Source organism: Theropithecus gelada, chromosome 7b (genome assembly GCF_003255815.1).
Source record: "Theropithecus gelada isolate Dixy chromosome 7b, Tgel_1.0, whole genome shotgun sequence".
Taxonomy (NCBI): Eukaryota; Metazoa; Chordata; class Mammalia; order Primates; family Cercopithecidae; genus Theropithecus; species Theropithecus gelada.
The window spans coordinates 38242205-38268585 of record NC_037675.1 but is presented as its reverse complement, the minus strand read 5'-3'; the positions used below and the strand labels follow the sequence as shown (position 1 = coordinate 38268585).

At 41.4% G+C, this 26381-nt stretch overlaps 1 protein-coding gene across 2 annotated transcripts in view; it reads right to left on the bottom strand.

Annotated features, from left to right (window-relative positions):
- Positions 1–25823, bottom strand: part of MIPOL1 (mirror-image polydactyly 1) — a 401247-nt gene extending 375424 nt beyond the window's left edge. The window contains exon 1 of one of the 2 annotated variants that reach the window (XM_025392166.1): positions 25666–25823. The gene's annotated coding sequence lies outside the window, so the exon portion shown is untranslated. The remainder of the gene's footprint in view (positions 1–25665) is intronic. The other variant, XM_025392167.1, reaches the window with a different exon arrangement.
- Between the last annotated feature and the right edge of the window lie 558 nt (positions 25824–26381).

Genomic DNA, 26381 nt, shown 5'->3' with positions numbered 1-26381 from the left:
GGCCAACATGGTAAAACCCCGAGTCTACAAAAAATAGAAAAATCAGCCAGGTGTGGTGGTGCAGGCTTGTAATCCCAGCTACTTGGGAGGCTGAGACAGGAGAAAAGCTTTAACCCGGGAGGCGGAGGTTGCAGTAAGCTGAGATCACACCACTGCACTCCAGCCTGGGCAACAGAGTGAGACTCTGTCTCAAAGGGAAAAAAAGTAAGTATGGCCCTCTCGGTCTCACTTTCACCTTGCTTGCCTTTCCACCTTCTACCTTCCACCATGGATGAAGACTCTCTCTTCATAAATTACCCAGCCTGTGGTATTTGTTATAGTAGCACAGTACCAAGGAGCAGGACTGTAGCTATAACAAATATCTGAATATCCGAACATAGTTTTGGAACGAGGTAATGGGTAGAGGCTGGAAACATTTGGAGGAACAGGCTAGAAAACGCTGAGATTGACATAAATGGAGAGCTTAGGGCAATTCTGTTAAGGGCTCAGAAGATGAGTTGTAGGCCAAGTCTGAAACTTCTTACAAATAACTTAAGAGATGACGATTAGAATCTTGGTAGAAATATGGACAGTAAAGGCTATTCTGATGAGGTCTCAGATAGAAATGAAGAACAGGCATTGGAAACTGGAGTAAAGGCATTCCTTGCTATAAAGTTGCAAAGAACTTTGTTTAATTAGGTCCTTGCCCAAAAGGCTTTATGGAAGGCAGAATTTAAGCTCAATGAACTAAGATATCTGGCAGAAGAAATGTCTAAGCAAAATACTGAAGGAGCTGCATGGTTACTTTTAACCAGTCTGGGCACCATAGAGAGCTACCTCATCTCTATAATAAGTTTAAAAAAAAAAAAAAAAAAAAAAAAAAGCTAGGCATGTTGGTGCATGCCTATAGTCCCAGCTACTCAGGAGGCTGAGATGGGAGGATCACTTGAGCCCAAGAGTTCAAGGCTGCAGTGAGCTGTGATTGTGCCACCGCAATCCAGCCACCTGCGAGACAGAACGAGACTCTGTCTCCAAAAAAAAAAAAAAAAAAAAAGTAATGTTGTTTTTGCTGTTAGGTTTTGGACTTAATTGGGACCAGTTATCCCTTTCTTCTTATCTATTTCTCTGTTTTATAACAGTAATGTCTCTCCTATGCCTTTGCCACTTGTATTTAAAAAGCATATAACTTATTAATTTCACAGACTCACAGTGGGAGAGCAATCTGCCTTGGGATGATAGCGCCTTGAGTTTCAACTGTATCTGATTTGTTTGTTTATTTATTTATTTATTTATTTTTATATTTGATTTCAATAAGACTCTGGAGTTTTGGACTTTTGAGTTTATGCTGGAACAACTTTTGGGGCTGCTGTTTGTGAGAAGAACATGAGTTTTGTGGAATGAGGGGTAATATGCTGTGGTTTGAATGTCCACTCCAAAACTCATATTCAAATTTAACTGCCATCTGATATGGTTTGGCTCTCTATCACCACCCAAATCTTACGTGAAATTGTAATCCTCACTGTTGGAGGAGGGTCCTTGTGGAAGGTAATTAGATCATGGAGGCAGACTTCCCATTTGCTGTTCTCATGAGAGTGAGTTCTCATGAGATCTGGTTGTTTTAAAGTGTATAGTACTTCACCCTTTGCTCTCTCTCTCTCTCTTGCTCCACAATGTGAAGATGTGCCTGCTTCCCCTTCACCTTCTACCATGATTGTAGGTTTCCTGAAGCCTCCCCAGCCATGCTTCCTGTACAGCCTTTGGAACTGTGAGTCAATTAAACCTCTTTTCTTCATAAATTATACAGGCTCAGGTAGTTCTTTATAGCAATGTGAGAACAGACTAATATACCACGTGACAGTATTAACAGGTGGGACTGTGAAGAGGTGATTAGGTCATGAGGGTTCCACCCTCATGAATGGAGTAACAACATTATCACAAGAGTAGTTTTGTTCAATGGGCCTGCTCTTGCTCTCATCTTTCCACCTGTTATCATGAGATGACAAGCACAAAGGCCCTTGCCAGATGCCAGCACTATGCTCTTGGACTTTCCAGTCTCCAGAACTGTAAGTCAAATAAGTTTCTTTTCATGATCAGTTACCCAATCTGTGACATTCTCTTATAGCAACACAAGACAAACTAAGGCAGGTACATTTACATGTAGATCATGAGCTTCCAGAACCAACCTGTAAGTAATCATGAGACAAAATATTTTCAAATGAGATTTTAATTCTTAAAAAAAAAAAAAAAATTAACAAAGCATAGGCATCTAAATATGTGTTGGTACAACTTAGGCAACACAGCAAGACCGCATCTCTATGAAAAGCTTTTTTAAGACAATTAGCTTGGCATGGTGGTGCACACCTGTATTCCTAGCTACTGAGGAGGCTGAGGTGGGAGGATTGCTTCAAAAAAGGAGTTCGAGGCTGCAGTAAGCTATGATCACGCCACTGCACTCCAGCCTGGGGGACAGAGGGAGACTCTCTATTAATAAGTAAATAAACAAATAGAGACATGTAGGTAGATTTTAATTTAAAATAAGATTAAAATTAATTACCTGCACGACATAAAGACAATAGAAATTCAGATGCTGAAATCCTAAAACCAGTTTCTTACCTGTAAAGAATCAAAAAGAAATTCTGACAGTGCATTTTTATACATAAACTTTCTAAGCTTCAGTTCACTTACCCAAATGAATTAGAATAATCTAGCCCACTGTGCCAGCTCATGCCACTGAATAAAATGTTCTACTTTGGGATATCATAAGCTATAACACACAGTATCTGCAGCTCCCATGCTGGCAATAAGCTGTTTGACATAAATTAAGGAAGTGGCTTTGATTTACATTAAACTTAAAAGATAATAAAAGTATTAAAGTACTAATTAGTTTCAAGACATGCTGCTTAAAGAAGTCTGTCATACTTCAAAAAATAATTCATTAAAAAGAAGTAATTTCAATGTTTAAATGTTTTTTAGGTTATAGGTATATGGTTGAGACAATGCAAAACAGCATTTCAGCATTCAAATGCAAAAAAAAATCCACAGGAAATTACCTTTCAGATTCCTTCCAAGATTGTAATGTAATAATACAAATTTTTTTCTAATTATGTGATGAATACTTACATCCTCACACCTTAAAATAAAAGGATCTTAGGTCACATTTGATAAAACGATATATTCTAAAATCAAAATGTTATTTAAAATAACAAAAGGCACACAAAGTAAAAACATTCCACAAACTACCCTTTCCTAACTATGTATTATTTAGGATAATAGAGCACAATGAAAAAAGCATGCAAATACTAATGAAAAGAAAGCAGGAGTGGCTATATTCATATCAGACAATATAAAACAAAGATATTACTCAAACTATATAAGTACAATAAAAGTTTCAACTTACTAACTAAACATAAGCAATCCTAAATATGTAAGCGTTTAACTAAACAGCATCAAAGTACCTGAGGTAAAAACTGGTGAAAAGAGAAAGACAAACTCATAATTATAGTTGGAAACTTCATCACACCTCTCTCAGTCATCACAAGAATACGTGCTCAGAAAATCAGTAGGGATACAGAAGACTTAATATCTCAGTGACAGAGACCCTTGCCTTAGTCAGGCTCAGTGATTCACACCTGTAATTCCATCATTTTGGGAGGCCAAGGCAGGGGGATTGCTTGAGCCCAGGAGTTCAAGACCAGTCTGGGCAATACAGTAAGACCTCGTCCCTACAAAACATTTAAAAAAATTTTAGGCAGGCATGGTGGCACACGCCTGTGGTCCCAGCTACTCTGTAGGCTGAGGTGGGAGGATCACTTGATCCCAGGTTGAGGCTGCAGTGAACTGTGATCACACCACTATACTGTACTCTAGCCTGTGTGACAGAGCAAAATCCTGTCTCAAAAAAGTAAAAAACAAATAAAAAGGATCTTGCCTTGACCAAACTTTAATGAGGCTCCTTTGAACCATCTACTATACTAGCCCTCAACCTTTTGGGTTTCTGTGTCTATCTCTGCACCATCCAATTTTAGCAAGAATTCTGCTAAGTCAGTTTATTGAGAATCCTCCATCTTTGATCACCATGGCCTGACTTCAGAAAGAATCCTGTCAAGTTGGTTTAACCACAATCTTCTCTAACCCTGATGATTCCTGTTAGTAATTTTCCATCCACTGATCCTCTCCCTGCTCCTTAGCTATAAAGTCCCATTTACCTATGCTCATGGGAACTGAACCCACTTCTATATTGAGGTCTCTTTTCCCCTATTGCATTAGTTCCTAAATAACATCTGCTTTTACTGCCTTAACTATTAATACTACCCAGCTCTGGTTTTCTTTTTTTTCTTTTTTTTTTTGAAATAGGGTCTCACTCTGTTGCCTAGGCTGGAATGCAGTGGCGCAATTACAGCTCACTGCAGCCTCAAATTCCTGGTCTCAAGTAATACTCCCACCTCAGCCTCCTGAGTAGCTGGGACCACCATACTAGGCTAATTTTTCTATTTTTTTGTAGAGATGGAGTCTCACCATGTTGCCCATGCTGGTCTTGAATTCCTGGGCTCAAGTGTTCTGCCTACCTCGGCCTCTCCAAAATGCTGGGATTCTGGGTGTGATCCATCACATCCAGCCTCTGTTTTTCTTAAAAATCAATCCATTTGACTTAACATTTATTTAAAAACATTATTAAAAACCCCAACAATGGCAGAATACACAATATTTTCAAGTGCACATGATGCATTTACCAAAATAGACCCTATTCTTGTCCATCAAACAGACCTCAATACACTTAGATAAAATTGGCCAGGCGCAGTGGCTCACATCTGTGATCCCAGCACTTTGGGAGGCCGAGACAGGAAGATCACTTGAGGTCAGGAGTTCCAGATCAGCCTGGCCAACATGGTGAAACTTCATCTCTACTAAAAAAAAATACAAAAATGTGCCGGGCATTTTAGTGCATGCTTGTAATCCCAGCTACTCAGGAGGCTGAGACATGAGAATTGCTTGAATCTGGGAAGTGGAGGCTGAAGTGAGCTGAGATTGTGCCACCGCACTCCAGCCTGGACAACAGAGTGAGACTTTGTCTCAAAAAAAATAATAATAATTGACAAAAGATGAAATCATGAAAATTATGTTATCTTACCATGATAACTAAAAATAGACAAGAAATAAACTAGAAATCAATAACAGAAAGATAATCTGAAAAATCCTTAAACAATCCCAAATAACCCATTTTTCTAAAAAGGAAGCTAAAAGGGAAACTTCTGAACAAGATAAAAATGGAAACACATTGAACTAGACAGTTTTTTAAAATGTTAGATGTAGTTAGATCAATGCTTAAAAGTAAATCCACAGTACTAAGAGAATATTTTAAAAAAGAAGGAAGGCCTCTAACTAGGACTTACAGTACTATGTTGAATAACAGTGGTTAAAGTGAGCATCCTTGTCATGTTCCAGATTTTAGGGGAAAGAATTTCAGTTTTTCCTCATTCAGTATGACACTAACTGTGGGTCAGTCATATCTGGCTTTTATTATGTTGAGGTATGTTCCTTCTATATCCAGCTTTTTGAGGGTTTTTACCAAGAAGGGATGTTGAATTTTATCAAATATTTTCAGCATCAATTGAAATGATCGTATGGTTTTTATCCTTCATTCTGCTCATATGATGTACACATTGATTGATTTGCATATGTTGAGCCATCATCGTATCCCAGGGAAAATCTCACTTGATCATAAGGAATGATCTTTCAAATGGATTGCTGAATTCGGTTTTAGTATTTTGTTGAGAATGTGTGTATAACCTTCATCAGAGAGATTGGTTTTCTTTTTTTGATGTGTCTTTGTCTGGTTTTGGTATCAGGGTAATAATGACCTCAGAGAATGAGTTTGGAATATTCCCTCCTCCTCTATTTTTCAGAATAATTTGAGTGGGATTGGTATTAAGTTTATCTTCAAATGTTTGTTAGAATTCAGCAGTAAAGCCACGAGGTCTTGGGCTTTTCATCACTGGGAGAGTTTTTATTATGGCTTCAATCTCGTTACTTATTACTAGTCTGTTCAGGTTTTGAATTTCTTCCTGATTCGAACATTGTAGGTTGTACTATCTCAGAATTTGCCCATTTCTCTTAGATTTTCCAATTTATTGGTATATAGTTGCTCATAGTAGCCACTAATTATCCTTAGAATTTCTGCAGTATCAGTTGTAATGTCTCATTTTCATTTCTGATTTGGATCCTCTCTTTTTTCTCAGTCTGACTAAAGGTTTGTCAATTTTGTTTGACGTTTCAAAAACCCATATTTTGTTTTATTGATCGTTTGTATTTTTATTAAAATTTCATTTATTTCTGTTCAGACCTTTATTCTTGTCCTTTAGTAATGTTGGATTTGGTTTGCTCTTGCTTTGATAGTTCTTTAAAAGCATTGTTAGACTGTTCATTTGAAGTATTTCCCCTTTTTTAATGTAGGCACCTATAGTTATAAAATTCCCTCTTAGTACTGCTTTTGCTGTATCCCCTAGGTTTTGATGCTGTGTTTCCATTATCATTTGTTTCAAGAAATTTTTCAGTTTCTTTCTTAATTTCTTCATTGACCCCCTGGTCATTCAGGAGTATATTGTTTAATTTCCAAGTATTTGTACAGTTTCCAAAATTCATCTTATTAATGTCTAGTTTTATTCCATTGTAGTCAGAAAGGATGCTTAATATTATTTCAATTTTTCTGAATGTCTGACGACTTGTTTTGTAAACTAACATATGGTCTATCCATGAAAATGATGCATGTGCTGAGGAAAAGAATGTGTATTCTGTAGCTCTTCACTGAAATGTTCTGTAACATCTATTAGGTCAATTTTGTCTATAATGCAAACGTAGTTTGATATTTCCTTGTTGATTTTCTGTCTGGAAAATATGTTCAATACTGAAAGTGGGATGTTGAAGTCTCCAACTATTACTGTATTGCAGCCTATCTCTCTCTTTACCTCTAATATTTGTTGTCTATATCTGAGTGCTCCAGTGTTGGGTGCATATATATTTTAAATTGTCATATCCTCTTGCTGAATTGACCCCTTTTTCATTAAATAGTGACATTCTTTGTCTCTTTTCATAGTTTTTGTCTTGAAATCTATTTTGCCTGGCATAACTAGCACTTTTCTGGTTTCTGTTGGCATAAAATAGCTCTTTCCGCTCTTTCCATCCCTTTCTTTTCTTTTCTTTTTTTTTTTTTTTTTTTTGAGATGGAGGTTTGCTCTATCACCCAGCTGGAGTGCAATGGCATGATCTTGGCTTACTGAAACCTCCGCCTCACAGGTTCAAGTGATTCTTCTGCCTCAGCCTCCTGGGTAGCTGGGATTACAGGTGCCCGCCACCACACCTGGCTAATTTTTGTATTTTTAGTAGAGACAGGGTTTCGCCACATTGGCCAGGCTGGTCTCGAACTCCTGACCTCAGGAGATCCGCCTGCCTCAGCCTCCCAACGTGCTTGGATTACAGGCGTGAGCCACCACACCCAGCCCATCCCTTTATTTTCTGTCTGTGTGTCTTTACAGGTGAAGTGTGTTTCTTGTAGGAAACAGATTAACAGGTCTTGTTTTTTCATCAATTCAACCACACTATGTCTTTTGACTGGAGAGTTTAGTCCATTTACATTCAACATTGTTATTGATGAGTAAAAACTTACTCCACCTATTTTCTTATTTGTTCTCTGGTTGTTTTATGATATTCTCTCCCTTCTTTATTTCCATTCCGTCTTCCGCTAGTGAAGGTGATTTTCTCTGGTGATGTGATTTAGTTTCTTGCTTTTTATTTTTTTGTGTATCCATTTTATGTTTTTTGGTTTGAAGTTACCATGAGGTGTAGGAACCAGTCCCACAGAGTCGGTGCGTTTTTCTCCCCGTGTGCGGAGATGAGAGATCGTAGGAAAAAAGACACAAGACAAAGAGATAAAAGAAAAGACAGCTGGGCCTGGGGGACCACTACCACCAAGATGGAGACCAGTAGTGGCCCCAAATGCCAGGCTGCACTGTTATTTATTGGATACAAGACAAGGGGGCAGGGTAAGGAGTGTGAGCCATCTCCAATGATAGGTAGAGTCATGTGGGTCACGTGTCCACTGGACAGGGGGCCCTTCCCTGTTTGGCAGCAGAGGCGGAGAGAGAGAGACAGAGAGAGAGAGAGAAGACAGCTTATGCCATTATTTCTGCATATCAGAGACTTTTAGTACTTTCACTGATTTGCTACTGCTATCTAGAAGGTAAAGCCAGATGTATGGGATGGAACATGAAAGCAGACCAGGAGCATGACCACTGAAGCACAGCATCACAGGGAGATGGTTAGGCCTCCAGATAACTGTGAGTGGGCCTGACATCAGTGGGCCACCACAAGAGGTGGTGGAGTAGAGTCTTCTCTAAACTCCCCCGGGAAAAGGGAGACTCCCTTTCCCAGTCTGCTAAGTAGCAGGTGTTTTTCCTTGGCACTGATGCTACCGCTAGACCATGGTCAGCTTGGCAACGGGGCGTCTTCCCAGACGCTAGCATTACCGCTAGACCAAGGAGCCCTCTAGTGGCCCTGCCTGGGCGTGACAGAGGGCTCGCACTCGTCTTCTGGTCACTTCTCACCATGTCCCCTCAGCTCTTATCTCTGTATGTGGGGGCCTCGTCCCAGACGCTAGCATTACCGCTAGACCAAGGAGCCCTCTAGTGGCCCTGTCCAGGCGTGACAGAGGGCTCACACTCTTGTCTTCTGGTCACTTCTCACCATGTCCCCTCAGGTCTTACGTCTCTGTATGGCCTGGCTTTTCCTAGGTTATAATTGAAAAGCAAGGATTATTATAATATTAGAATAAAGAGTAATTGCTACAAACTAATGATTAATGATATTCATATATAATCATATCTATGATCTACATCTAGTATAACTATTCTTATTTTTATATATTTTCTTTATTATACTGGAACAGTTCGTGCCCTCGGTCTCTTGCCTTAGCACCTAGGTAGTTTGCCGCCCACAAAGAGGCTTGCAAATACTATCTTACAACCCGTTATTTTAATCTGAAAACAACTTAACACTATTCTCATTAATAAGCAAAAAGAAAACTAATAAAAACTCTGCCTTAACTTCATCTACCTGATTTTTAGCTTTTTGTTGTTTCTATTTACACCTTGTACTATGTCTTGAAAAGTTGTTGAAGTTACTTTTTACTGCTTTATCATTTATTCTTTCTACCGAGAATGAGAGTAGTTCACACACCACAGTTACCGTGCCATCGTATTCTGTGGTTTCCTGTGTACTATTACAAGTGAGTTTTGTACCTTCAGGCAATTACTTATTACTCATTAATATCCTTTTCATTCTAATTAAAGTACTCCCTTTAGCACTTCTAGTAGAATAGATCTGGCATTAATAAAATGCCTCCGTTTTTGTTTGTCTGGGAAAGCCTTTATTTCTCTTTCATGTTTGAAGGATATTTTTGTCAGATATACTATCCCAGGGTAGAAGGTTTTTTTGCCCTCCAGCACTTTAAATATGTCATGACACTATCTCCTGACCTGTAAGGTTTCCACTGAAGTCTGCTGCCAGTCACACAGAAGCACCAATGTATGTTATTTCTATTCTCTTGCTACTTTTAGGATCCATTCTTTATCACTGACCTTTGGGAGTTTGATTATCAAATACCTTGAGACAGTCTTCTTTGGGTTAAATCTGCTTAGTGTTCTATAACCTTCTTGTACTTAAATATTGATATCTCTCTTTAAGTTTGGGAATTTCTCCATTATTATCCCTTTGAATAAACTTTCTGCCCCTATCTCTTTCTCCACTTCCTCTTTAAGGCCAATACCTCTTAGATTTGCCCTTTGAGGCTATTTTCTGGATCCTGTAGGCATGCTTCATTGTTTTTTATTCTTTTTTCTTTTGTCTTCTCTGACTGTGTATTTTCAAATATCTTATCTTCAAGATCACTAACTTTCTTCTACTTGACAATTTTTGCTATTAAAGGACTTGGATGTATTCTTCAGTATGTCAATTGCATTTTCAGCTCTAGAATTTCTGCTTGACTCTCCTTAATTATTTCCATATCTTCGTTAAATGTATCTGATAGAATTCAAATTCCTTCTCTGTATTATCTTGAATTTCTTTGAGTGGTCTCAACACAGCTATTTTGAATTCTCTGTCTGAAAGGTCTCAGATATCTGTTTCTCCAAGATTGGTCCCTGCTTCCTTATTTAGTTCATTTAGTGAGGTCATGTCTTCCTGAACAGTGTAAATGTATATTTTCTTTGGTATCTGGGCACTGAAGTGTTAGGTATTTATTGTAGTCTTCACTGTCTGGGTTTATCGTAGCTGTCCTTCTTGGGAAGGCTTTCCAGATATTTGAAAGGACTTAGGTGTGACCTAAGCTATATCTGCTTTAGAGGGAACCCCAAGCCCAGTAATGCTGTGGTTCTTGCAGACTCACATAGGTACAATCTTGATAATCTTGGACAAGATATGGAAGAATTCTCTGAAATACCAGGCAGAGATTCTTGTTCCAGGCAGAGATTCTTGTTCTCTTCCCTTACTTTCTCCCAAACACACAGAATCTCTCTCTGTTCTATGTCACATAAATCTGGGGATAAAGTGACATAAATATCCCTGTGGCCACCACCACTATGACTGCAGGGTCTGACCTGAAGCCAGCACAGCATTGGATCTCGCCCAAGGCCTGCCGTAGTAACTCCCTGGCTACAGCCAATGTTCGCTCAAGACCCTTGGACTCTACAGTCCGCAGCAGGCAAAGCAAGCCAGGCCTATGTCCTTCCCTTCAGGGTGGTGAGGTCCCCCAGGCTCCAGGTGAGTCCCGAAGTGCCATACAAGAGTCAGGAAGTAGAGTCAAAAACACTGGAAGTCTACCAGGTGTTCTATTGTACTCTGGGTGAGCTGGAACTCAAAGCACAAGACTCAGTCCTTCCCTCCCCTTTCCAAAGGCAGAGGTGCCTTACCCCGTAGCCACTGTCACCCTGGGCCATGAGGAGTACCACCAGACTACCGTCAGTCTTCCCTTACAGCCCGAGGTCTCTTATGTCAGCCTGTCATGAGTGCTTCCTGGGTTGTGACTCACCCTTAAGGGAAGTGAACTCCCCTCTGGCCCAGAGCAGGTCCAGAAATGTCATCCAAGAGTCAAGTTCTGGAATCAGGGACCCCAAGAGCCCACTTAGTGTTCCACCCACCTGTGGCAATGCTGGTATCTAAGGTACAAAACAAAGTCCATCCTCTTTACTTTTCCAACTACTTTTCTCAGACAGAAAGAGTTTTGCTTCATAGTCACCACAGCTGGTAATGTGCTGAGTTTTACCTAAAGCCAGCAAATCTCAGAGGCTCACCCAACGCCCTTGATGTAGTACCTGGGTATCACTGCTGATTATGCAGGGCCCAAGGGCTCTTCAGTTAACAAGTGATGAATGCTGCAAGAACTGGGTCCTTTCCTTCAAGGCAGTGAGTTCCCTTCTGGCCCAGGGGGTGTTTAGAAATGTCATCTGGGAGCTAGGACATGGAGTGGGGCTCACAACTCTGACTGGTGCCCTATCCTGCTGTGGCTGAGCTGATATCCTAGATGCAAGATAAAGTCCTCCCCACTCGCCCTCTCCTCAAGTAGAAGGAAAGGGTCTCTTTTGGAACTGAGAGCTACGCAGCCTGGGGTTAGGTGAGGGGTGATATCAGCACTCTGTTGGTTGCCCCAGCTGGTGTCTCAGTATGTCACATGCCCCCCAACCACAGTCCATTGTCTCTGGGCCTAGTTTAGCACTAGAACTCTCCTAAGAGTTGCAGTCCTTATGGCCTACACTACCTTTCAAGTTTATATGGAGACACAGAGTGCTGCAGACTTCAGTGGCAAGGTTTGAAGGCACTCAAGTTTGGACCACTGGGATCAGCAATTCCCCTCTGGCTAGGGCTGGTGTAAATGTTCCCTCCATGGGCGGGCATCAGCTGAGTTTGGTCTGCTTTTCCTTTCTGCCCTAACAGGACAGTACTGGGTTCAATGTTTCACAATTGTGTTTTGTCTCCCCCAGTTCCCAGAGAAACTCTCTGCACTATGCCACCCCTGCTGGGAGTGGGGAAACAGTCGCAGTGACTTAGGATTGTTTTTTTCCATCTCTTCAGTACCTCTTTCAGCAATATGAAGTTAAAACCAGGTACTATGTGTGCTCACTTGATTTTTGGCTCTCGTGAAGGTGTTTTTTTCTGTGCAGATAGTTAACTTGGTGTCCTTGTTTAGGTGGTGGAGAGGTGGGCAGTGGAGCTTTCTATTCCATCACCTTGCTCTGCCTCCTCATCTCCTATGCTTGTTTTCATCTTTATCCTTTATAACATCTGAAACTGCCTTTGCAAAGATTATGACAGTGAAGGAAATCAAGCATGGCTGACTCCATCTTGCTTCTAGCTTCTCAGGCTGGCTGTACTCACCTTTCTTGGGTGTAGGTCAAGCTAATCATGGGAGAAATTTAGTTTATACTTTAATTTTGAAGTAGGGATGATAATAGTACCTGCCTAAAATGAAACCCTACTTGTTCAGGTACAAACACCACCTTTGTAAAACTAATGAAAGGCCACAAAATTAGGATTATGGGAGATACCTAAATTCTGCTACAATGCAGCTGTAGTTAAATGATAACCAGACATTGTCCTCTAGCTTCCCTTTCTATAATCCCTTGCTGTCAGGAGTCATGTGGCCAGAGGTCACAAGGTTTGTGACTTTTCCTATTGCTCCTTTAGATGCCTCAACCAGTCCTGTGGCCCCTACAGAGAGGCCAACTCAGTGCACACACTCTCCACATGCCTATGATTGCATCACATGTCAGCAAAACTCATTCTCTAGCCCCCTGCCCACCTAATCTTCAAGTCTTCGAGGAGACTGATTGGAGTAATCCCGCCAGTCCATCCACTTGGCTAGTTTTGCATTGATAAACCTTTCGACTGCAACAGCACAGTCTCAGTGAATTGGTTTTGACTGTGCAGTGAGCAGGAAGCACCCAATGGGCGGTTAAACATCCCTTATAAATCAACCACTTAATGACTTTCCCTGAGTTCTGCGAGCCGCTCCAGCAATTTACTCAAAACTAAAGAGAAGGTAATGGGAACTCTAACTTGTGACTGGTGTCAAAAGGGATGAGCCATTAAAAAAGGGCAGGGGGATGGGGCAGTCTTGGGGAGTGGGCACCCAACCTGTGGGTTCTGACACTATCTCCAAGTACATAGTGTCAGAATTGAATTGGGGGATATCCAGTTGGTGTCCACTGCTTTTTGGTGGGGAAAAACTCCCTGACATTTTGTCACAGAAGTCTTCCATGTTGATTAGTGTGGTGTGAGAGAAGAGGGAAACACAGTTTGGGCGTTTTTCAAAAACATACACATGTACAAGATATTATTAAATTTAAGAGGGAAGCTACAAAATAATAGAGCACATTAATTTGGCAGGGTGCAGTGACTCACACCTGTAATCAGTACTTTGAGAGACCAAGGTGGGAGGATTGCTTAAGGAACAGAGTTCAAGACTAGTCTGGGCATAGGGGAACCTCATGTCTACCAAAAAAAAGAATTAAAAATTAGGTGTGGTGGCACACTTGTAGTCCCAGCTACTTGGGAGGCTGAGGTGGGAGGATTGCTTGAGCCCAGGAGGTCAAGGCTGCAGTGAGCTATGTTTGCACCACTGTACTCCAGCCTGGGCAACAGAGTGAAACTCTGTCTCAAATAAGCCAAAAACCAAAACCATGTGTATACATTATCTAATTTCTTTTTTTTTTTTTTTTTTTTTTGAGATGGAGTCTTGCTCTGTCACCCAGGATGGAGTGTAGTCACATGATCTTGGCTCACTGCAACCTTTGCCTCCCGGGTTCAAGCCATTCTCCTGCCGCAGTCTACTGAGTAGCTCGGATTACAGGCAAGTGCTACCACGCCCACGTAATTTTTGTATTTTTTAGTAGAGATGGGGTTTCGCATATGTTGGCCAGGCTGGTCTCAAACTCCTGACCTCAGGTGATCCGCCTGCCTCAGCCTACCAAAGTGCTGGGATTACAGGGGTGAGCCACCATGCCCAGTCTTATATTATATAATGTCTAAAATAACAAAAGGTTAAGAAAAAAGGCAATAATAAAAAATATAAAGGGATGAAATGACCCAAATGCTAAATGCTCCAACTGGAAGACAGAGATGTCCCACTGGATTTTTAAAAATCCAGATCGATGCACAGATTAATCAAAAGAGAGCTGACATAGCTATATCAAAATAGAAAGAAGTCACAAATAGGAAAAGACACTGGAAACATGACAACTAAATATAACATCAGCTCTGGATTTGTTCCTAGAATAGGAAAAGAACATTAATAGAAAATCTAGTGACATGTCAATAAAGTTTACAGTCTAATGAATAGTATTATTAATTAAATTATATTTTGTAATTTTATTCAACTTATTCAAATTTATGCAATATTTAATGAATTACCCAGTGAAACCACAATATTAGTGTTCTGGTTTTGATCACTGTACCAAGATTTTGCATAATGATAATGTCAGAAGTACAGTGACAAGGCCGGGTACAGTGGCTCACGCCTGTAATCCCACCACTTTGGGAGGCTGAGGCAGGCAGATCACTTGACAACAGGAGTTTGAGACCAGCCTGCCAACATGGTGAATCCCCATCTCTACTAATACAAAAATTATCTGGGCATGGTGGAATGCACCTGTAATCCCAGCTATGCAGGAGGCTGAGGCAGGAGAATCACTTGAACCCAGGGGACAGAGGTTGCAGTAAGCCGAGATTGTGCCACTGCACTGTAGCCTGGGCAACATGGTGAGACCCCATCTCAAAAAATTTAAAAATCTAAATATTTTGATGGTGGCTACATGGGTGTTCACTTTTTATTCATTCACTAAACTGTCCATGTATGTTTTATATACTTTTCATGTATTACTTGCTGCTATGTTCTCTAAAAGTTAATTGATCTATACTATCTACATTAATTGATCTATGTTTTCTAAAAGTTAATTTCTCTATATTATTTATTTATATTTTCACTTATTTATATTTTCTGCTTTTCGAAACTTGTTACTCAGCAGTAAAATCCTCAAAACTATGACGATAGGAAATTGGTATGTTTTAATAGACAATAAAATAATATACAGCATTAAGGATTCCAGTAATACAATTCTTCTTGTACTCAAGCAGCTTCCAAAACTTATAAAACCATGCATATTAAAAGTCATTCTCCAAGTAATATTTACACATAATCAAACCATCCTAACACAGAACTGCACATTCATAACAAGAATAGATTACCTGACTATACGCATCCAAAACAGTATAAAATCTAAATTAAAAATGCTTTCAATGCAGCCAATATCTGAGTCAGAGATGCTTATGCCAACAGCCTAAAGCAGATCTAGGGTAAATATGTCTTATTGGTCATCTACTATAAAAAAAACACCAAATCAACCCTTCAAAGTAATAATTTATTTACATTGCCAGCTTAGAAATAAAACAAACACCTAGCAATTAATTTATAACTAAAAACAAGTATGGGATTTATAATTAAAACTGTTAATATTTGGTTTTTCAAGATATAAAAAATAGCATGCCCTCAGCCTGGCATGGTGGCTCACACCTGTAATCCCAGCACTTTGGGAGGCTGAGGTGGGAAAACCACCTGAGGTCAGGAGTTCAAGACCAGCCTGGCCAATGTGGCAAAACCCCATCTCTACTAAAAATACAAAAATTATCCGGGCATGATGGCACGTGCCTGTAATCCCAGCTACTCGGGAGGCTGAAGCATGAGAATCACATGAACCTGGGAGGCTTGCAGTAAGCCAAGATCGTGCCACTGCACTCCAGCCTGAGCAAGAGAGAGAGACTCCATCTCAAAAAATAATAATATCATGTCCTCAAATAAGTTTAAACTGATAAAAACAGATTAAAGTTTTTCTGGTATTAATGAGTAGTGTAGTTGTCTATTGCTACCTATATTAGTCTGTTTTCATGCTGCTGATAAAAATATAACTGAGACTAGGCAATTTACAAAAGAAGGAGGTTTAACAGACTCACAGTTCCACGTGGATTGAGAGGCCTCACAATCATCATGGAAGGTAAAAGGTAAAATATTTCACATGGCTGTGGTAGGACAGAATGAAAGCCAAGTGAAAGGGGTTTCGCCTTATAAAACCATCAGAACTCACCTGGACTTATTCACTACCAGGAGAACAGTATGGGGGAAACTGCCCCATGATTCAACCATCTCCCACTGGGTCCCTTCCACAACATGAGGGAATTATGGGAGCTACAATTCAAGATGAGATTTGAGTGGGAACACAGCCAAACCATATCATTCCGCCCCTGGTTCCTTCCAAATCTCATGTCCTAACACTTCAAAACCAAGCATGCCTTCCCAACAATCCCCCAAAGTCTTAACTCATTTCAGCATTAACTCAAAAGTCCACAGCCCTAAGTCTTATCCAAGACAAGGCAAGTCTCTTCCACCTATAAGCCTGCAAAATCAAAAGCAAGTTAGTTCCTAGATACAATGGGGGGTACAGGCATTGGGTAAACACAGCCATTCCAAATGGGAGAAACTGGCCAAAATGAAGGGGCTATAGGCCCCATGCAACTCCAAACTCCAGCAGGGCAGTCAAATCTTAAAGCTCCAAAATTATCTCCTTTGACTGCATGTCTCACATCCAGGTCACACTGATGCAAGAGGTGGGTTCCCACATCTTGGGCAGCTCTGCCCCTGTGGCTTAGCAGGGTACAGCCTCCCTCCCAGCTGCTTTCACATGTCAGTGTTGAGTGGCTGAGGCTTTTCCAGGCACACACTGCAAGCTGTCAGTGGATCTACCATTCTGGGGTCTGGAGGATGGTGGTCCTCTTCTCACAGCTCCACTCGGCAGTGCCCCAGTAGGGACTTTGTGTGGGGGATCCAATCCCACATTTCCCTTATGCACTGCCCTACCAGAAGTTCTCCATGAAGGCCCCATCCCTGCAGCAAACTTCTGCCTGGACATCCAGGGGTTTCCAAATATCCTCTGAAATCTAGGCGAAGATTCCCAAACCCCAATTCTTGACTTCGGTGCACTCACAAGCTCAATATCACATGAAAGTTTCCAAGGTTTGGGGCCTGTGCACTCTGAAGCCATAGCCTGAGCTCTACACTGGCCCCTTTCAGCCAAGGCTGGAGTGTCTGGGACACAGGATACCAAGTCCCTAGGCTGCACATAGCATGGGGACCCTGGGCTTGGTCCATGAAACCATTTTTTCCTCCTAGGCCTCTGGGCCTATGATGGGAGGGGCTGCTGTGAAGACCTCTAACATACCCTGGGGACACTTTCCCCATTGTCTTGGGGATGAACATTTGGCTCCTTATTACTTAGGCTAATTTCTGTAGCTGGCTTGAATTTCTCCTCAGTAAATGGGTTTTTCTTTTCAATTGCAAGGTCAAGCTGCAAATTTTCTGAACTTTAATGCTCTGCTTCCCTTATAAAACTGAATGTGCTTCAGGCACATGTATGTTTATTATGGCACTATTCACAATAGCAAAGACTTGGAACCAACCCAAATGTCCATCAACGATAGACTGGATTAAGAAAATGTGGCACATTTACACCATGGAATACTATGCAGCCATAAAAAAAGGGTGAGTTCATGTCCTTTGCAGGGACATGGGATGAAGCTGGAAACCATCATTCTCAGCAAACTATCACAAGGACAAAATCCAAACACCGCAAGTTCTCACTCATAGGTGGGAATTGAACAATGAGATCACTTGGACACAGGGCAGGGAACATCACACACCAGGGCCTGTTGGGGGGTGGGGAGCTGGGGGAGGGATAGCATTAGGAGAAATACCTAATGTAAATGATGAGTTGATGGATGCAGCAAACCAACATGGCACATGTACACCTATGTATCAAACCTGCACTTTGTGTACATGTACCCTAGAATAATAAAAAAAATAAAAATAAAAAACTGAATGTGTTTAAGAGCAGCCATGTCACCTCTTGAAAGCTTTGTTGCTTAAAAATTTCTTCCACTGTCTGGGTGTGGTGGCTTATGCCTGTAATCCCTGCACTTTGGGAGGCCGAGGCAGGTGGATCACCTGAGATCAGGAGTTCGAGACCAGCCTGGCCAACATGATGAAACCCCATCTCTACTAAAAATACAAAAAATTAGCTGGGCGTGGTGGTGCGTGCCTGTAATCCCAGCTACTCAGGAGGCCAAGGCAGGAGAATCACTTGAACCCAGAGGCGGAGGTTGTGTCACTGCATCCCAACAGGGACAGTAAGAGCAAAACTCTATCTCAAAAAAAAAAAAAAAATTCTTCCATCAGATATCCCAAATCTCTCTCAAGTTCAAAGTTCTACAAATCTCTGGGGCAGGAGCAAAATGCCACCAGTCTCTTTGCTTTTGCTACAGTTCTCAACAAGTTCCTCATTTCTATCTGAGACCACCTCAGCCTGGACATTATTGTCTATATCACTATCAGCATTTTGGGCAAAGCCATTCAATAAGCCTCCAGGAAGTTCCAAACTTTCCCACATTTTCCTGTCTTCTTCTGAGCCCTCCCAACTATTCCAGCCTCTGCTTGTTACCCAGTTTCAAAGTCACTTCCACATTTTCGGGTATCTTTTCAGCAGCACCCCACTCTACTGTATTAGTCCATTTACTGTGTTAGTCTGTTTACTGTGTCAGTCCGTTTTCACACTGCTAATAAACACATACTTGAGACTGGGCAATTTACAAAAGAAAGAGGTTTAATGCATTCACAGTTCCACGTGGCTTGGGAGGCCTCATAATCATCGTGAAAGGTGAACGGCACGTCTCACATGGTGGCAGCAAAAGAGAATGAAAGCCAAGCAAAAGGGGTTTCCCCTTATAAAACCATCACACCTCGTAGACTTACTACCATGAGAACAGTATGAGAGAAACCACCCCTGTGATTCAATTATCTCCCACTGGACCCCTCCCACAACATGAGGGAATTATGGGTGCTACAATTCAAGATGAGATTTGCATGGGGACACAGCCAAACCATATCACTACCTAACACATTAAACCCAAATTCAAGAGCTTAAAACAATACACATTTGTAATCTCACAGTTGCTAAAAATCAGAAATTGAGTGTTGCTAAGCTAAGTCCTCCAGCCCAGGGTCTCTCACAAGGCTAGAATCAAAGTGTCAGCCAGGGGTACAGTCATCTCAACGTTCAACAAGGAGAGGATCTGCTTCTAAACTCTCTCGGTGGTTGCTGGCAGGATTAATATCCCTGAGGGGGCCGGGCGCAGTGGCTCACATCTGTAATCCAAGCACTTTGAGAGGCCAAGGTGGGTGGACCATGAGGTCAGGAGATCAAGACCATCCTGGCTAACGTGGTGAAACCCCATCGCTACTAAAAATATAAAAAATTAGCTGGGCGTGGTGGCACGAGTCTGTAGTCCCAGCTACTCAGGAGGTTGAGGCAGGAGAATTGCTTGAACCTGGGGGCGGAGGTTGCAGTGAGCCAAGCTCACACCACTGCTTTCCAGCCTGGGCAACAGAGTGAGACTCCATCTCAAATAATTAAATAAATGCCTGAGGGTTTTTAGACTGAGAAACTCAGTTCCTTACTGGCTGGAGGTCCCCTTCAGTTCCTTGACAGGTGGGCCTTTTCACAGGTCAGCTCACATGACAGCTGACTTCCTCAAGGTGAGTGAGCAACAGAGTGCCAGCAAAAAGGGGAAGTCATAAATTTTGTAATCTAATCTGATAAGTGACATCACACCATTTTTGCCACATTCTAGTAGAAGTGAGCCTCTAGGTCTAGTTCACCCTCAAGAGGAAGGAACTACATAAGAGTGAACACCAAAGTCACTTTAGAAGGCTCCCTATCACAGGTAGTATAATGGAAAAAGCAAATGGAATAAAAATCAGAAAAAAATAGGTTCTAGTAACTATGTGACTAAACTGAGAAGGTAGCCTAAATGACCCCTATGGTCTCTTGGCATTCCCAACTCTGTGTCTTTTGAAAAAGATTACCAGAGATTAGAAATACTTCATCAAAATGCCTCATTTCACAAAAGAAAGTTGAGTCGCAGGAAAAGTTAACACAAACAGGTAGTAAGCCACACTTATTTTGCTCTTATGTCCTGTGCTCTTTCCACTATAGTAAACTTTTTTGTAATTAATGCTCTAAAACAGTTCTATCTTCTCTTTTTGATAGTCTCAAAATCTAATAAATTCAATAGAGAGAATAATAATACAATGCTAACAAAAACAGCTACAATTGATTCATCTTGTACATTATCTCTTTTTCTCTCATCAACCCTAAGCCATCTCTAGATGGCATGTGAAGTTGCCAATGAAAGTGAGTCATCTGCCCATCCCCAGTCCCAGGTAGCTGGACATACTAGTAATAAGATTTGCTGGAAATAAATTATAAAAGCAACAAATAAGCAATAGACAAATACATTCACCTTGAACACACAGTCACCCTAAACAGGGTAAACAAGATTAAATGTAACCTAAATAAAGTATCTAAAAACTGCAACCAGAAAAGGCAAGGTGTGTTAGCAATGAAATTCTGGAACATTGTTCCAGAAGTCAACAATGGCAATGTAGTGCAGGCAATGTCCAGAGGAGAAGGTACTGTTGGAAGCTAGTGACTACAATTCAACCCACAAATACATCCTTATTAACGTGAAAGCATCACCTAAGGTTGATGGTACAAATTAAATATTTGTGCCACATTAATTCCCTATTTGCTCCCTTATGAAGTCTGAAGCCATGGAGGGAGGGGACTCCCTTGTCTGAGAATCCCTTCCACTGGCACATGCCCTTTATTACCCATAATAATTTGCAGTGACTCCAAGTTGATTCAAGGAGTGCCATGAAAAACACTGCATATGAATACAATTGCTTTGTGTGGGACTTATAAAGCAGGAAGGTATTTACATTAGTCATTGTGTGTGTGTGCACATGTGTGTGTAATGAAATGCAGTATGTACTGGATCCAGAATTTCTATATAAGAAAAGCTTACTTAACTGCAATGAATTGATAGTGGAAGGTGAGGCCCATCTTAAATCCATCTGCATAACAATCAAGTAAGACTGGAAAAAACCAATTATACATATCAAAGAAAGGATCACACTGATGAAATTACCCTCACACCCTTCATTAGTATTAGCATATATGTTTAAATGTACACTAAATTCACTTCTATAAATTACTTAAAAACAAAAAAGGCGCTGGTGCCGTGGCTAACGCCTGTAATCCTGGCACTTTGGGAGGTCAAGGCAGGAGGACCTGAGGCCAGGGGTTGGATACTAGCCTGGGCAACAAAGCTAGACTCTGTTTCAACAAAAACAAAAAATAAAATAGTTAGGTGTGATGTTGAGCACCTATAGTCCTATCTACTTGGGAGGCTGCAGTGGGAAAGACAGCTTGAACCCAGGGCAAGGTTACAGTGAGCTATGATTGCACCACTGTACTCCAACCTGAGTGACAGCAAGATCCTGTTTCTAAAAGTAACAACAAGAACAACAACAAAAACCTAGAAAGTGTTAGCTAAAAATGTTAACATGGATGGTGGGCTGAAGGGCATTAAAGTAAAATTTTGGGCAATACTGAGTAAAAGACAGGGGGCCAAGAGTAAAAGAAGATGAACTGGGCAGTCCAAAGGGACATTTAAGGAAGAAACGACTTTCCAGGATGGATCCTGGGAAGAGATGTCACAGTTGAGCTTTATGGCCCAAGTCAATGGCTATTACTTCCTATATCATGAGTATACTCAATCACTAGATAAAAATGTTTAAAAAAGCCATCCCAGGATGGAATAGCTCAAAGGACAATATGCACTTCAAAATATTACAATAAGTATATTATATATGTCAGGCCTCTGAGCCCAAGCTAAGCTATCATATCCCTTGTGACCAGATGGCCTAAAGCAACTGAAGATCCACAAAAGAAGTGAAAATAGCCTTAACTGATGACATTCCACCATTGTAATTTGTTTGTGCCCCACCCTAACTGATCAATGTACTTTGTAATCTCCCCCACCCTTAAGAAGGTTCTTTGTAATTCTCTCCACCCTTGAGAATGTACTTTGTGATATCCTCCCTCTGCCTGCAAAACGTTGCTCCTACCTCTACCACCTATCCCAAAACCTGTAAGAACTAATGACAATCCACCACCCTTTGCTGACTCCTTTTTCAGACTCAGTCCGCCTGCACCCAGGTGATACAAACAGCCATGTTGCTCACACAAAGCCGGTTTGGTGATCTCTTCACACGAACATGTGAAACAATGTATTTTTTTATATTTTTTACTCAAAATACCCAGAACTGTCTAGACATTCATACTTTTCTTTCCTAGCCTTTTAAATAGTATCAAAGAAAGATTGTCTCTCCTTTCTTTTCTCACTTCTTACCTCTCTTTTGTTCTTCAGATTTACAGGGTGAGTAGAAAGTGGGAGAAGTAAAAACAATTCAGACAAGAATCAAATTGGCCTCTAATTAGTCTCAAGGTAAAACTGGTAAACCAAATAAAGTATATTTAGAGATCTGAAATTCAACACCAAAACACTATAACTCATGCTGCTTAACAATACTGGCCAGGTGCGGTGGCTCGTGCCTGTAATCCCAGCATTTAGGGAGGCCAAGGAAGTAGGATCACTTGATCTCAGGAGTTTAAGACCAGCCTGGGCAACGTGGCAAAACTCCATCTCCACAAAAAAATACAAACATTAGCCCAGGCATGGTGGTGTGTGCCTGTAATCCCAGCTACTTGGGAAGCTGAGGTAAGACGATCACTTCAGCCCAGGAGGCAGAGGCTGCAGTAAACCAAGATCGCCCCACTGCACTCCAGCCTGGGTGACAGAGGTACACCCTATCTCAAAAATATATATATACATACACACACATAGATACATAGATAGATAGATAGATAGATAGACAGACAGACATAGTATTATGGATATATATTTCTCTAATGTAGCCCATCTCAGTTACTGATTTCACATCCAACCAATTGGCAAAAGATTGAACAAACATTTTTCAATAGAGCAGGGGTTAGTACACTATGGCCCACAACCCAAATCCAGCCAGTGGACTGTGTTTAAAAAAAAAAAAAAACTAATTGGGAAACCATTAGGTTGAGACAGTTCCAGCACTTTGGGTTCCTATGTAAATAAACCAAAACCCAACTCAATGTAAACAGTAAAACTAAACTTGAGTTTAATCAATCAGAAACCACCAACCAACTTCTAACTAGAGACATTCCACTGTAACCAATCAAATATTTTCTTTGTCTATTTCCATAAACACCTTATAAAAGTTTTCCCTTCACACCCTCTTGGTGGAGTCTTGAACGACTTGTGGTCTGGTGATACCCAATTTATGAAATTGCTGAATGCTCATATAAACCCTAAAATTTTAATATGCCTAAAGTTATCTTTTAACAACTGTTTTTGTATAACCCATGAGCTAAGAATGGTTTTTACATTTTTAAATGGTTGGGAACAAAGAAAAGAGGAAAAAAACAGAAAAGAATATGTAACAGAGACTGTACAGCCTGTACAACCTAAAATACAGGTAGTCCGAGCTTCACACATTACTTGGTTCACTGAAACCCTACAAAGCGAGGGCTGCCTACACTTTTTGTCTGGTCCCTTACAGAAATAGAGGATATCCAAATGCCAGTAAACACATGAATATGTGCTCAATACCATCAGTCATTAGGGAAATTATGGGAAAATCCCAATGTTATTTCACTATATTCCTACTAGAATGGCCTAAATTAAAAAGACAATGTGAAATGTTGCAAGCATTTGGAGGAACCAGAATTCTCAAGCTGCCACTAAAGTGTAAATCAACACAATATGAAAAACTTTTCAGTAGTGTATACCACAAGCACACATCTGCCTATCCTGTAACACAGTAATTTTACTAGTAGGCATATACGCAGTAAAAATGTATACATGGTCAGGCGCAGTGGCTCACACCTGTAATCCCAGCACTCTGGGAGGCTAAGGCAGGTGGATCACCTGAGGTTAGGAGTTTGAGACCAGCCTGACCAAAAAGGTGAAACCCCGTCTTTACTAAAAATACAAAACTTAGCCGGGTGTGGTGGCAGGCACCTGTAGTCCCAGCTACTCGGGAGGTTGAGACAGGAGAACTGCTTGAACCCGGGAGGTGGGGGTTGCAGTAAGCCGAGATTGCACCACTGCACTCCAGCCTGGGTGGTGGAGTGAGACTCCATCTCAAAAAAAAGAAGAAAAAAAAGAAAAAAAAAGTAAACATAATTTCATCAAAATATTTCTAAAAATCTTTATAGCAGATTGGTAATAGCCAAAAACTAGAAACACTATACATACAGCCTGAGAATAACGAACTGCTACATAACTTGAATAAATCTCACAAATAAAATATTGAGCAAAAATCGGACACTAAGGACTAAATACCATATTACTCCATTTATATAAAGTAAATAATGGGTGAAATATAATGTTAGACGTCCAGATAATGATTACCTTTGGAACCATGAAGTGGGGCTTCTGGGATACATTAATACTCTTTCCTGATCTAGATACTGGATACATAGGTATGTACACTTTGTGAAAATTCACTGAGCTGTACACTTATGATTCATACACTTTTCTATAGGTCTTCATACTTTAAATATTAACGCAATAAAAATATTTCTTTAAACTCTCTGCCTTTGAAGGAAAATTGTATACATATCCTATTCATTTTGCTGATTGCCATCATACTTCCCATCAATGACATGTCTTGATTCCTATTTCTTACATTAAAAAGTCAACTTTGTTTTAATTAATTTTATTGGCATACGATTGCATAGAATGATTATGTAATTGTCATTTTAGATTAACTCCATACCAGATCACAAGGAAAAACTTTGAAACGCCAATAACTTGTGATAGTATATTCAAGTTACCTAGGAACAAAAAAACACCTCCTTGAAATGTAGTTTTGTTTGGCCCTTTGTTTTGACTTATTTCTCTCTACTACCATTGTGATTTAACCTGCATAAAATGCTCAAAGGAGCTTTTCCAAACGCGTGTGCTTGTGCAAAGTTGTTCCTTTCTACTATCCTTGTCTAATAATGCGGCTGTCTTGTTCCCTCCATCCATCGAGCTTAAAATGCTTCCCAAACGTTGCACTGGGCCCAGGGACATAGTGAACCAAAAAAAAAAAAAAAAAATTCCAACAGTATCTTTTTACTGCATGGTTCAGCGCGCTTAAAGAAGCCCCTCATTCTTCGCCCACACTTCCACGTGTCAGAACTGAAATAAAAAACGAGTAAGTGACTCTCTCAAGGACACAGAGTCGATCAGAGGTTGAGCAACGACTGGAACCTTCTGACTAACCGCGACTTAAGGGGAAAACAAAAACAAAAACAAAAACAATACACCCTTGAATAAATGCTCAGCTGCTCAGGTCCAGTATTAGGAAACTGGAGACAATACCAAAATCATACCCAGAAAGAGTTGTCTGCCACCTGAGGACCCCACGACACTGACCTTCGAGGGAGCCCCGTCACTCTCGGCCACGCGGGGTCAGCATTCACTAAGTACAGGCTCCGCGCGGCCCCTTCTCCTTCTCCAAGGAAAAGTCTGCGGCCAAAAACTCCAGGGCTGATCTGTGCCCACCACTATCATTCTCCGTCGCCCAAACCTTCCTGCCCTACCGTTTACCTGAGATGCGCCTAGCATAGCCCGGGGAGTCGACACCGCGCGCCCGACCAGAGTTTCTCAGGCCCAGTGCGCAGCCACCGCGTCAGCCAATCGCCACTGGCTCTGAACCTCCCGGCTCCAGACTCACGGACAAACAACCGGGAGGAGGAGAGGGGCGGGGCACGGCGCGGGAGGGACGGAGGGAGCCAGCCGCTGGCGGCGCGCGAGGGCCTACGGGGCGGCGGCGCGCCTCAGGGGAAGGCGCAGGCGGTGCTCACCGGGCATGCGCGTGCCGCGCTGCCGGGCCGCGAGGCGGGGCCTCCAGGCGAAAAGGAGAGCTTGAAGAGAAGGCTCGGGAGGAGTTTGGAGAGAAAGCAGTCGAACTTAATCCGCTGCGGTGGCTTCCCTAACGGGCCGCTTATGGTTGTCGAATCCAAGACGACGAGCGCAAAACGCTCTTTCTCTTCTGAAAGAGCAAAACGTTGTCTGGACAAAACCTAATAGGATTACAAGAGGGAAAACGCGGAACTAAAAACGGCGTCTTGTGGCCTCACACTTGGCCTCGTGGAGTTTTCCCAGGACGTGGCGAAATTGTGGTTTCCTTCTTTGTGTGTGGTTTGGGATGAGAGGTGGGAGGGGCGTGTTTGGAAGCGACGGTCGAGTGAAAATGGCACCAGATCGGGCTCCGGTTGAGTGAACAAAAGTACTGTCTAGATTCTGGCCAAAGAACGTTTCAC